Source organism: Benincasa hispida, chromosome 1 (genome assembly GCF_009727055.1).
Source record: "Benincasa hispida cultivar B227 chromosome 1, ASM972705v1, whole genome shotgun sequence".
Lineage (NCBI taxonomy): Eukaryota > Viridiplantae > Streptophyta > Magnoliopsida > Cucurbitales > Cucurbitaceae > Benincasa > Benincasa hispida.
Genome location: NC_052349.1, coordinates 52,685,457 through 52,699,710, shown reverse-complemented (window position 1 = coordinate 52,699,710; position 14,254 = coordinate 52,685,457). Strand labels below are relative to the sequence as shown.

The following is a 14,254-nucleotide window of genomic DNA, read 5'->3' as shown; positions in this document are numbered from 1 at the left end:
TACATGTGATGACATGAGGAGTGGGGGCATCTTATGCAATGAGTTTGCACAAGATCGAACTACAAAAGAAGTCACTCTTACTTTATAATGTAGTTTTCTGTTTAAGATTGACTATTTCACAACAATTACCTAGTCAACTTAACTGAATCCTGAAATAACTATGAACTCCTATTTATTCGGGATAATCTCAACAGCGCCGACTCAATAAGCTTCCCATTTCAGGGGTAAGACCGGGTAGATAGCTAAGGATATAGGATGCAAGATGGAATTCACTCCTACTCATTTTCAGGGATAGTAGAGAGGTTGTTCCCTTAAATATTGTCTCCGAGCCTTGAATAAGGGGCCCCACTCTCTCATTGGCCTGAGAGGGACTCAGTTTGATGATAGGATCACAAACCAATTTTTCATTAGAGGATCAGTAGGACTTAAGGAAGAAGAGGTAATTTCGAGGGTAAAACAACTTTTTGACCCAGTCATCATTACAAACAACCTCTGAAGGGCTAACTTATTAATCATAGTTATATCGACTGGACATAATATATCTACAGAGAGGGGAGTGCAACTACGGACTTTAGTGGAGTGACCCGTAGTTAAGAATGGGGGTTAATTCGGTGTAAAGAATTTAGCCAATTAATCTTGAATCATTGGTATTTCGTTTTCCAAACTAATTTTGAGAAAAGGTCCTAATATTTTTCTAATACACTAGGGGTTTTATTCCTATAATTAATATCAGAGCTATCTTGTAGAATTAATTTAGGTTTTGAAATTTGCACTGGGTTTTGGTGGGATGAATTACATTATGAATGTGGTTTTTGCAAATGAATGTTTACGGTAATTTATGGCCATAGAATTTCATGTTTTGATTTGATCATTTTGTAAAGGCTATGTTTTTTGGCATTTCATGATGTCATTACAAGAATTTTAGACTTTAATGTCGGTTGAAAAAAGTGAAATTGGATGTATAATGTCGGTTTTTTTTTTTTTTTTAAAAAAGCGGATCTTTAATGTCGGTTTTAAACCAACATTGTAGGTATACCTTTAATGTCAGTTTTAAACCGACATTAAAGATCCGCTTTAAATGCCCCCCCCCTACCATAACCACGTCCTTCCATCCTCATAAACCCTAACCACGATCCTTTACGGATGTCGATTGTCGTCTCCTCTTTCTCATCCTAACTCCTCTCTCTCTCATCGTCTTTTTCTCCGCCACCACCGTCCCTGAGATTCCATTTTCCACTTTCGCGCGCTTCAATCCTTCATCGCCGGCACTGCTTTTCAACGGCCTCGCCAATCCAATACTCCCACTCACAATTCTTCTTCATTTGGTCTTTCCCTGACTCAGCCTCCTAGAGGACACCAGACCGTCCATTATGGAGAAGATGAAGATCGAGTTACAGAATTCGAAAATGGCGGTGTGTTTAGTCGGCAGAGCGAGGAGGTTTGAGGTCACCAGAACGTCCATTATGGAGAAGATTTTGAAGGTGTATCCGAATGCAAACTTGTTTTTGTACAATCCTCTTGATCAAAACACGTTCAAGTTATTCTACTTGAAAACTACGCCGAAAATCGCCGCCGTCAGAATCTTTGAGTCGAGACCGATTTCGGAGACTGAGTCGCAACTCCGAGTTCTCACGGCGAAGAACTTGCCCAATGGCATCCAGGTTCTTCCGTCTAACTATAAAACTCCCTTTTCTTTTTTCTTTTTTTAATCAGATTTTAAGTTGAAACGTTATTTTATTAGGTAGCTGTTTGGAAGAAGAATAAGGGCTCATTGTATCTCTAACTAACTGTTCTCCCCTTTTTCACAATAAAATGCCTCTTTTTTTTTGCTTGTTTTATAAGCCTCAACTAATGATAAACTAGTGATTATTTCATATTTTCTTGGACTTGTAAAGCTTGTAGTTTAACTTTTGATCGGGCAGTTCTTTTCAATCTCTTGGATCATGTTGTTGGTGTTGCAGATTTTTCAATTTATGATTTGATTTGATATGATTGATGGGTTTTGTAGACGACATCACTCATCTTGAGGAGAGGAAGGTGGAAAGGTTCAAGAAGAACATTTTGAAGAGGGGTTGTGCCTGAGACTACTACAAAGAAGGGAAAGGACTACCCTGTTGGCCTTATTCTTATTGCATTATTCATTTTTGTCACCATTGGATCATGTGAGTTTTAGATTTTGAATGCTAATTTCCTCCTTTCCTCTTTCATATTCTTATGCTTATATTTTGGCATACTTTGGATTTTTATTATATGATCCGAGCTTGTATGTGGGGAATTCTCTCAACCCTTCTCAGCATCCTGACGAACATATGATAAGATACTTGTATGTGATTCGAGCCAATTGACGAACATATCTCAAGTTTTAAGCTTAAACTACCCACGCCAGAGTTGGAAAGGGCCTTACATATCAAAGAGACTCTGGAGAAGAGATCATCCTTGAAAACTCTTATATTGTTGTTGGTTCTGATGGGCACTTCAATGATTATTGGGGATGGTATTCTAACCCCAGCAATATCAGGTCTTGATGATTGACATCTCTCTTTCCTTCACATAATAAACCAAAAATTTGTTTTATTGAAAGCTACACGATAAACCATAAAAAGAGAATCTTTTCAAACATCCAATCTAATTAATGTGTCAACTAGGAAAAAGTGTCATGGATGAAAAAAAGGTTTCTTTTACCATTTGACTCAACTAAGAAGTTGGTTAGCTGTTTAGCTTCAGTGGTTGTATTATGGCTTTAGTTTAGCTCTATCGAATGTCATTATTTTATTTTTGTTTGTCAAAATCATGTTGAGTATCATTGTTGTGATAAACTAGATTTTTTTACAATGGTTAACTAATGTAAGGCCCTGGTCAAATTTTAGATTCTTGAGGATGCTAAGATAATAAAAAATCAATTCAAAACTTTATGAGTTGAGTTCATTTCTTTCGTTATTTATAAATTTCTTATATAAACGAACTTATATGAATCAATTCAGGTGCTGAGATTGGGGTGTTAAAATATTTAGGGCACACATCACTTGTTTCTGATGCTATCAATGCTAGTTTTTTGGCTTGAATAGTTGTTTACTTATTATTATTTGTGTTGTGTAATATTGATAAGGTACTTGGTATGTTTGCTTATTGGAGGGGAAAGTATACATTCTTTTGTGGTTTTGGGAGGGGTTCATGTAAGGATTGAGTGGTAAAAAAATGATCTTATAAATACTTGTATCTAGATATGCTTCATGTATAACTGATGACATTAATTCCTAGTGTCCTTTTAGTTACATGTGCTTTTGTATTTGTTGTTATGTGCAATCATTTTAAGAGTCAGTGGATATAATTCTCTACATATTGTTTGTTATTTTTCTCCCTTAAAATGCTTGAATATGCCTTACAACAACTTATGATATACGTGTTAATTCACAAGTTTGTTTTTGTGTATAGCTTTATTTTTCAGTCTTCATGTTTTTTAGCTTGTTTGGCTATTGAGAGAATGAAAAGTAAAATTTTAACTTTGTGTAACACTTTCATGATATATTTTTTTTATTATTATAGAGTAGGTGATATTTGGTTAAAATGACTTTAAAGATTCTGCTACGTCATTGAGGGTGAAAAAGTTTACTTTTTGGTTTTTCTTTATGGCTTTTCTTCACGTGCTTGCAGACCTTGTTGTTTACTCTATTGGGTTACAACTCTTGTCATCCAAAACATTTGAACTTGATTCATTATTACTTTTATAAATAACATACATTTAATTAGAACTGTATAAATCTGTAGTACAAGATTGTTCTGTGCATATGTTCTTTTTCTAAGGGGTGTTCAAAACATTTAACTTTTTCCTATATAGTCTTGATCTTGTTGGCCATAGTTTTTCGTAGTTCGGATCTTGGTAATGATGTGGTGGATAATCAAAACTTTTGGGACGTTCTTGTATATTTTTCTTATTGCACTTTATGAAGGCCCTGCTTTAGCTGTTAATTTGTCTTTGCAGAAAGTCACAGTTCAGGAGAAGTTTGGTAGTACGTGAAAGGGACAATAACTTTAGGATTATACTGATTGTGTTGTTTTAGAGTCTCTAAGCTAATCTCTACATTGAATGGTTCTTATACATGCATTGTATAATATGTAAGTGCCGAGAATTTCAGCGACAGAATATATATTATACTTAGTTGAAACAAAATGATATGCTTACAAGATCGAACACTACAAGAATTTTGGACTTTACGCTTTTGTTTTTCAACTGTCACTTAGTTTATATCTTCTGTTATTTCTTTTGTTGTTTACTAAATTTCTCTGCTAGTTTTTCAATTCAAACTTGCTCTTATCTGACTCTCATTTTGCTGGCTTATATGTTTTTATATTTGAACCATTCTTAGTTAGCTCTTTGGATATATTGTAAACATAGAAGGGGAAATAGGTGTTTATGCAAATGTCTTGTTGTGTAGACTCTGATCTTGTCTATACGATCGTTTAGTTAAGCTCGGGCACTAAGCGATCGTTTAGGAAATGGTAAGCGATCGTTTAGTGAATGCGCGCGCGCGTGTGTGCGATTGTTTAGTAAATTGGTTCTATCGTATAGGCTATGCAAATACTAAGTGATGGATAACAATCACACTGTGAGAAATTATGTGTCTCCCTTCGACCCTTTTGCAAAATGAAAACAATTTTCATTTTATTCTTCAGTTATGAAAATCGAATTGAACTCCCACTAACGCATGATTACAGAGAAAACGGTGGGCAATTATCTCATAACCATCCAATTAATTAAATAATAAATATAATCATATTATATTCATAACCTATAGTTTGATATCATATATCAACCATAGTGTTTTCTCCTCTACTTGATATAAATCATATTTATATCCAATTTCGTCCAAATTAATGTATCTCATACATTTAGTCAATCATATCATATATAATTAACTAGTTAAATTATATTATATATAATCGAACTCCCTCTTGTCAATTTGAACATTTCAAACTGACCCAAAAACTTATTCTCAACTTCTATCTAAGCTACCAAGGGGACCTTATGAACCTACGGCCCGAAGCTCCAACGGTATGTGAATAGCTGACTAAACTCTTTAGACATGAGATCCACCATCCGTTAACTTTCAGGCATTCCACTAAAGACCGACAACTAAACTCTTTTTACCATAGATATATTTTTGTGACCATAGGATATAACCAATCATGAGTACGATAACCCTTCATAGATGCTCGTAAGTACAGTTGGGCCAATTTACTGTTTTGCCTATGTAGTTACATCTCACTCCTTAAATACCACTGATCCCTCTAATGAACAATACAACATTGTCTTGTTATGTGTGGACACCTGGGCCAAGAGAAGATGTGTGGCGCCACATTGTTCAAGCCCCGGGATCAGCCCTTAAGGGAGGTATCTATCTACTTACCCCTGCTTTGGGGAAGGAGTAAATTCCATCTTATGTAGCTAAATTCCCAGCTCCTAAATCAGACGAATCCCCAAAATGGTAGGTTTGAGTCGGGAACTGGCCACTCGCGCCCATGCATATCAAAGAACCGCTCTCAATGGCAGGAGTTCCCAACTCACTCAGGATTGAGGTCATGTTACCTATGGTCATCCTAGTGAAGTGAAGTTCCCAACTCACTTCGTGGTTAGGTCTTATACAAACTCTTTATATACAACGTCCCCGCTCGCATGTCCCAAACACAAATGGCCAGGATTAGACCATCTGTGACAAGTTACAACATTTGTAACTATTCCACAAAGTGAGCTGCATCCGTAGCATTACCAGGATAAGGTTTCCCTCCTATATCCATATACTACAGACCATTTTGGTTATCACTTAAGATATGATCCACTTGTATGTCACCACATACATGCTTAAGTTACATCCAGATAACCAAGGATTTTAGGTATATTGGTTTGTGGTAAAGCAAATAAATCAATCAACTGAGAAAAATCAAGAAGTGAAGTAAAATATCATATATTATACATCACAAGCGTTCATACAAATTGTTTACAAACTACAGGACATGAGACTTTAGAGCATCAACCGCGATAATCTCCCACTTGTCCAAAGTGAAATGGGCTGTACAAAAACAAGTACAAAAAAATAAAGTAGGTTATAAAAGGCCAATACAAGAAAATCTCTCACTTGCCCTAGTCTACCGCGGGCGATCCTGTAGACCCATGCTTTGAAGGTGACCCTCAAACACTGTAGCCATGAGAACCTTCGTAAATGGGTCAGCAACATTATGTTCTTAAGCGATCTTCATGACAATCACGTCTTCTTAATACACTATCTCATGGATCAGATGATACTTCCACTTTATGTGTTTGTCGCGCCTATGACTCCTAGACTCCTTGGAGTTTTCCACGACACCACTATTATCACAATAGAGAATAATGGGCCTAGACATATCTGGAACAACTTCTAGTTCTATCAAGAACTTCCTGAGCTAGACCACCTCCTTAGTAGCTTAGTAAGTTGCAACGTACTCTGCCTCCATAGTGGAGTCCGCGATGCACCTTGCTTAGTGCTTCGCCACACTACAACTCCTCTGTTAAGAGTAAAGACAGACATGACATGGACTTGTGAGAGTCCCTATTAGTCTGAAAGTCAAAATCAGTGTATCCAGTAAGGATCAAATCCCTAGATCCATACACAAGCATGTAGTCCCTCGTTCTCCGAATATACTTGAGGATGTTTTTCACTACGGTCCACTGACCCTGCCCTGGGTTAGACTGATTCCTACTGACTATACCCACAGCGTAGCAGATGTCTGGTCGAGTACAGGGCATCGCGTATATCAAATTGCCAACGGCAGACGCATTTAAGACTCGTCTCATCTCCTCAACCTTTTGAGGCATTTTAGGACACATGTCCTTAGACAAAGTGACTCCATGCTTGAACGGTAGTAAGCCCCTCTTAGAATCCTGCATCGAGTACTTGAGCAACATCTTGTCAATATATGATGCGTGAAATTGTGATGCAATGTGGTGTGAGTTTGCAGTGATGTGTGTTATGCGGTGAACATGCAAGTTTCCCTAACAAGACCCAAGTTATCACACCCCCAAATTTCAAACAATGCTTGTCCTCAAGCATAATCTTGATTTTCTTTAAAAAGTCAACCATCTTTACCCTACCTAGACTTCTCAAGGTGCCTTATTCAAATTTCATGAACCAATGCCTTCTTAATTTCTATCCTAATCTCTTCCTAAAATATTTCTAATCTTTAGGGACCGCAAGTTTAACCTTAAAAAAAAACTTTACTCGTTTCCAGGACATCGCATAATTTATTTCAAACTTTCTTCAACATCCCACTCAGTGATTTTTACCCTTATGCGATTCAGATATTCTTTTTGTGATCTTGCGCTGATCCAAGTGGCCAGCCTTCATTTTGGCTTACCCCTACGGGTGTCATGCAGACATCCAACTATGAGCAAGGCACTCTTTCTCAGTCAAAACTCATGCCTATTTCTTTATTTGGTAACGGAGTTGCGATCACTTGGTTTATGCGTTGATCACGATTCCCATCTTCGTTTTGGCTTGCCCCCATGGGTGTCATGCGAACATCCAACTACGAGCAGGATTTGATCTCAACGATATAAAAATTTATTATTATTATTAGATTTTTTATAAAAATGAGATTTCCAAAAGTAATAAAGCTAACAATACTAGCACCCCCAAATTTACACACAGCAATGTCCCCATTGCTGAGAGACGAAATAACTATTGCAATGAACTTAGGAAATTTCGTAAAAATCATTTTGAAAAAGCTGGTGGACTGCTAAAATTTAGAAATGTTTCATGAATTGATTATTCTGAAATTAATTTGACTCTAGTACATGCGATACAAAATAAAGGCATGAATTTCATCATTGAAGTCATCATTGGTACGGGGCGAATGCGGTGACTAAATAAAGTAATAAAAAAAATTCAAGATTGAGTCAAACTAAAGAGGATGCGATAGTAGAATTTAGCATTATTAAATTAAAATGCGAGGAGTGCAAAAATTGAAATAAGATGAAGCAAGGAAAGATACAAACCCCAAATTTGTTGTCGCCCACATCATTTTTTATCACATCCTTTTTTACGGTGGGCTGATTCCTTGATTGCGATGGTCTGATCGAATCGGTCGCGTGTTTGAGTTTATCGTATTGCTCCATCGCAGTCGTTCACTACGATCAGTGCTAAATATCAAGAGGATAAAAAGTATGAAAGCAAGAGTTGGTAATTCTAAAGAGTAGTGGTTATGCAAAAAGTAAGATAATTTCATGAAAAAAATATCAAAAGGATACTAAAAAAAATAGATTCATCCCTGATGAGTGTGTGTCGCTTATCAACGCAGGGACTATTCGTTTCTTCTTCATTCTGGATTCCTTAGGTCCACGGAGGTTTTTTCGCGTTGAAAGTCTCCTCCATGATACTGTTGGATCTACACCAGCACGCAGCGAAAGAAATCATGATCCATAAGCATTCTAATTCATTAATTTTGGTCGAAAAGAAACATGCTAAAAACAAAGTTTAATGGGTTTCATGAACATACCTTTGCCGAACCAACGAAATCTCCATTTCCAACTGTAAAATCCTCCGAATCCTTATGTAGACCACCACAAGATCTTTCCTACTATCCTCTTGGTACTCTAGATTGAGTTGTGGGACTCAAAATAAGCTGGAATCAAAGAGAATATGGAGAAAACTCACTGAACAGAACTCATTGAAGAACACCTTCTTCAACCGATTTTTTCAGCAAAAATTCAGTCGGTTCTCCACTGCTTTCTTCACTCCAATCTCTTCAATATATTGCAGACTATCATGCAAAGAGATGTGCTACATGGAATGCAGCTCATGCTTGGAGTAAACCAAAGAAGTGGATGGTGGGTTCCTTGTGAGCAAGTTGCAGATGACTTGAAAAACCATTTTCAAGTTTTGTGTAATTTTCTAATTTCCAAAAATTCATTTTGATTTTAAAATCATATTTTATTTCAAAAATCAAAATTTATTAATTTTACAAATTAATTTCAAAAATTAATTTTCTAATAAAATTAATAAATAATTATTTGAACAATTTAAATAATTCTAATTAATTTAATATCTAATATTAAATTAATTTTTACACAAATTAATCTTCATATATTTAAAGCATATTTAAATATATTTTCTCCAATTTTTGTTTGATTCTAATTTGAACGTTTCAAATTAACATATCACACTACTTTAGAGCTAATCCATTTTTGAGCTAGTAGGGGACCTCATAGACCTACAGATCATGGAGTCCAACGATCCGAGATTAATCGGCTAAACTCATTAGACCGATCTAAACCCCATTTGTAGATCTTGGCATTTTCATACACCTGAAGTCTCCATTCGTTCAGCTCGAGTAACTGAAGTTTTCTCTCCTCCCCTGCAGCCTTCAGATCAAAGTTAAGTTTCTTCACTGCCCACAGTGCTTTATGCTCTAATTCCAGCGGCAGATGACATGCCTTCCCAAACACCAACACATATAGGGACATGCCTATAGGTGTTTTAGAGGCACTCCTATATGCCCACAAGGCATCGTCAAGCTTCATGGCCTAATTCTTTCGTGAGGCATTCACCACCTTTTCTAAAACCAGCTTGATTTCTCTATTAGAAACCTCGGCTTGTCCATTTGTCTGTGGGTGATATGTAGTGGCGATCTTATGATGGACATTGTATTTGTGTAGTAGTTTGTTCATGATACGATTGACAAAGTGGGATCCTTCAACATTTATTATGGCACGTGGGGTGCCAAAATGAAGGAAGATGTTTCTCTATAAAAATTTGGAAACTGTGGCCGCATTGTTTCGATGCAAGACACCGCTTCAATCCACTTGGAAACATAATTGATGGCCAACAGAATGTATTTATGACCATTTGATGGTGGAAATGGTCCCATAAAATCTATGCCCCAAACGTCAAAAATTTCTAATTCCAATATAATGTTCATCGGCATCGCAATTTCTCTGAAATGTTTCCAGTGCATTGGCACTTATCCCATTTCATAGAATAGTCTTGTGCGTCCTTAAACAGAGTTGGTCAGTAATACCCGCTTTATAAAACTTTTGCTGTTGTGCGCTGTCCCCCGGAATGTCCGCCATAGGTGAGTCATGACATTGAAAAAGTATGCGTTGTAATCTTTGGCAGGGTAGTTCCCTTTGGTAGAGATTTGACTCATCATAGTAGTAGGATTTACATTCATGAATGAGCCGCTTGTTTTAGTGGGATGTGTAATTTTCCGAAAATTGTTTGCAAACCAAGAAATTGAAAATATCTGCATACCAAGGTAGTTCTTCAATTTTAAGCAACTGTTCGTCCGAAAAGGATGCGTTCACCTCCAACTAAATGCGATCTACTTCAGGATTCTCTAATCTCGATAAATGGTCAACGACTTGGTTCTCCATTCCATTGCAGTCGATTATTTCTATATTAAATTCTTGAAGTAGGAGAACCCATCGGATTAGCCTCGGCTTCGCATCATTTTTAGTCATTAAACATCTTATTGTCGAGTGGTCAGTGTGAACTATAAGTTTGGATCCGAATGAGTAAGGTCTAAATTTTTCAATTGAAAAGATTACAGCTAGGAGCTCCTTCTCTGTGGTGGTGTAGTTTGCCTGCGTTGAGTTCAATGTTCTGCTCGAATATGCGATGGGATGTAACATTGTCTTTTCCTTATGTGCTAAAACTGCACACATCGCATATCCGCTGGCATCGCACATCAACTCGAATGGCTTTGTCCAAGTGGGTGCGACCAAAATAGGGGTTGTAATCAATGCGTCCTTCAATGCTTTGAATGCGGTGAGACATTATGGATCAAAGTAAAAAATTTTGTCAGTTTCCAGCAATGCATTCAACGGTCGAGCTATTTTTTATAAGTCCTTCACAAATCGTCTGTAGAACCCTACATGTCCTAAGAAACTTCTTAAAGCCTTCACATTTGCTGGAGGTGAAAGTTTTTCAATGGCCTCAATTTTTGCTTTGTCCACCTCTAGCCCTCCTTTGAAACCTTATGCCTAAGCACAATTCCTTCTTTAACCATGAAATGGCATTTCTCCCAATTCAGCACCAGATTGGTCTCTTCGCATCTTTTTAGTATCCTCTCCAAGTTTTTCAGACATACTTCATATGTTTGCCCATAAACTAAGAAATCGTCCATAAATATTTCCATCGAGTCATTGAGATACTCGGAGAAGATTGCCATCATGCACCTTTGAAACGTGTTCGGTGCATTGCATAATCCAAACGGCATACGACGAAAAGCAAACGTTCCACATGGACAGGTGAATGTGGTCTTTTCTTGGTCTTCTAGTGCAATCATTATCTGGTTGTTGCATGCATACCCATAAAAAAAACAGAAGTAGTCATTCCCTACTAGTTGGTCTAGCATTTGATCAATGAAAGGTAAAGGGAAATGATTTTTCTTCGTCGCTGCATTGAGCTTCCGGTAGTGAATACAAATCCGCCAACCAATGACGGTCCTCAAGGGGATTAACTCGTTGTTTGCATTCGAGACTACCATCATTCTGCCCTTTTTGGGAATGCATTGCACGGGGCTAACCCACGTGCTATCGTCGATAGGGTATATGATGCCGGCGTCTAACCATTTAATCATGTCCTTTTTTACAACCTCCTTTATTGCAGGGTTTAGTCTGCGTTAAGGTTCTATAGAGCCTTTCTAGTTTTCTTCGAGCCGAATTCTGTGCATGCAGTACGCTGGGCTAATACCTCTTATATCTGCTAGCGTCCACCTAATTGCTTTAATATCTTCTTTAGAATACTGAGCAATACATTTTCTTTTTCTTTCGGTAATGCAGAGGATATTATTACTGGCAAGGTTTCATTCTGGCCAAGGAAAACGTACTTCCAATTATTTGGTAGAGTTTTCAGCTCCAGGGTAGGTGGCTACTCTAAGGAAGGTTTCTGTGTTTCTCTCTTCATTCAAATTCAACTTTTCGTCATTGTTCACTGTCTCTATTATTACATGGCAAGTTTCTAAGGATGCTATCACATCCTCTCTTTCTCCATCTTCTTCTTCGGACTCCAACTCTTCATCGCAACTGTGTTCATCATCAAACTCTGATAGGCCTTCATCTTCTGGAAACTTCATCGCCTGATGATGTTAAACCTCAGCTTCTTTTCATTGATGCTCATCGTGATCTCTCCTTTGTGCACATCTATTTGAGCACGACCAGTAGACAAAAATGGTAATCCCAATATGATTGACACATCTTTGTCTGCCTCATAATCTAGAATGATGAAGTCTATAGGTAAAATGATTTAATCGCTTGTGACCAAGAGATCGTTCAACTTTCCTTCAGGGTGTACTAAGGACCTGTCTGCAAGCTAGAGAGTCACGGACGTAGGTATCAGTTGTCCTACATTCAATTGTTTGAAGACAGAAAGGGGCATGAAATTTATGCTTGCCCCAAGATCGCAAATTTTCCCTCTTATTGAGCAGGGTATCGTAAAGCTGCCTGGGTCGTGCATCTTCAGTGGGATTATAGTGTTTGATTTTTGTGTTAATGCTACCGTAGCAAATTTTCCTGTGCTTCTTTTCTTCGACATCATATCCTTCAAAATCTGAATATTTCGGTATCTGCTCTATCGCTTCTATAAATGGAATATTGATGTGTAATTGTTTTAATATTTTGAGGAATCGATGATACTGACCTTCGTCGTTTTGCTTCTTTTTCAGTCTTCATGGGAATGCCGGTAGCTGCACTTTAACTGTTTCATGGTCTTCAGGCTTAGAGGTGGTCGCAACTTCATGTTCCATAACTATGGGCTCTTCTGACTCATTTTGTGTCAACGGTTTCTTTGATTCCATCGCATTTGAATCGGTCCTGCAAGGCTCTTTCCTAACTTTCGCTGACGTCTTTTCACTTCACAGGGTAACTGCTTGGCAGTGTTCTTTCCCTGTGTTCCCCAGGTTGCGTGAGAGCTCAGTTGAGCTCGGTAGGGTCCCCTGCGGTCGATTTTTCAGCTCTCCGCAATCTGTCCTATTTGGATTTCTAGATTGTGGATGGAAGTCGTCTAGTTTTGGAGGACCATCTAATTTTTTTCGATGTAATTTTTTAACAGGTTCTCCAGAGAGGATGATGCGGTGCTTGAAAGCTGGTGGCTTGTTGTTGCTATTAACCGTTAGTTCGTTGGAAAAATCCTGATGGTCCTCCTTTTTGCAGCATAGGTTGGTAAAATTAGGGTGGTTTCTCCATCCGGGGTTGTATGTATTTGAAAAAGGGTTATTCTTGACATAGTATATTGACTGCAGGTTCCATGGACACTCTTCAACAAAATGCGATTTTCCACATGTAGCACAACTGGTGCTTATCTGTTCTATTCCATTGACTTGCCCTCTTTGCGTTCCAGGATTGTTGATTGTGATGCCCTGTAACAAATTTATCATCACATTCACTTGATTTTGCAAAGATGCGATGGCACCATTATTTGCGTTACCTTCTCTGGGTTTTACTCGTTGATCGCTTTCTTGCCAATCCTCATGGTTTTTCAATATGCGATCAAGAAAGTTCTTTGCCTCATCATAATTCTTGTCCAGCAGACTGCCTGCTGCTGCCGCATTGGCAGTTGTTTGCGATGCAAGATTTAATCCATGGTAGAAAATCTCCATTTGGAGGCAGTTTGGCAATCCATTGTGCGGGCAGTCGCGCACTAATCTCTTGAACCTCACCCATGCGTCACTGAGCGATTCGTCTTCTTCTTGTTCAAAATTTGTGATTAACTTCCTCTTTCTAGCATTCTCTGTAGGAGGGAAATACTTCTTCATGAACTTCTCCACAACCTGTTCCCATGAAGTTATCTCTCCTGGTTCGAGGGAATATGCCCATTTTCTTGCTTTATCGTATAGTGAGAATAGGAATAGCGTGAGTCGAACTTCTTCAGCGGAGATATTAGGGAACACAAAAATGTTACAAATTTCAATGAAGCTTCGGAGGTGGGCGTGTGGATCTTTGCCATGTTGTCCACCAAACTATCCTGTTGTCTGAATCATTTGCAACATGACCGGCTTCATCTCAAACCTTGATCCATCCAATGCTGGCCTCATGATTCCTGGGGAGAAATCATACAAGTTTGGTGATGCATAGTCCCGGATGGGTCTATTGGGATCATTCGCTAGGAGGATAGAATTTGCCATTATGTTATTTGCATTCGCGACTCGTTCTTCCAGTTGTTTAGTCATTTTGTGAGTTCTTCCTTGTTGTCGGCGTCTGTTTCTCTGTCTTCTGCGAAATGTTCTT

General features: G+C 38.0%; 1 non-coding gene across 1 annotated transcript; it reads left to right on the top strand.

The window, feature by feature from the left end:
• The first annotated feature begins 13,642 nt into the window (after positions 1 to 13,642).
• On the top strand, positions 13,643 to 13,749 carry LOC120070465. The gene has a single exon (XR_005479960.1). It is a non-coding gene; the product is annotated as a small nucleolar RNA R71 (small nucleolar RNA).
• The last annotated feature ends 505 nt before the right edge of the window (positions 13,750 to 14,254 follow it).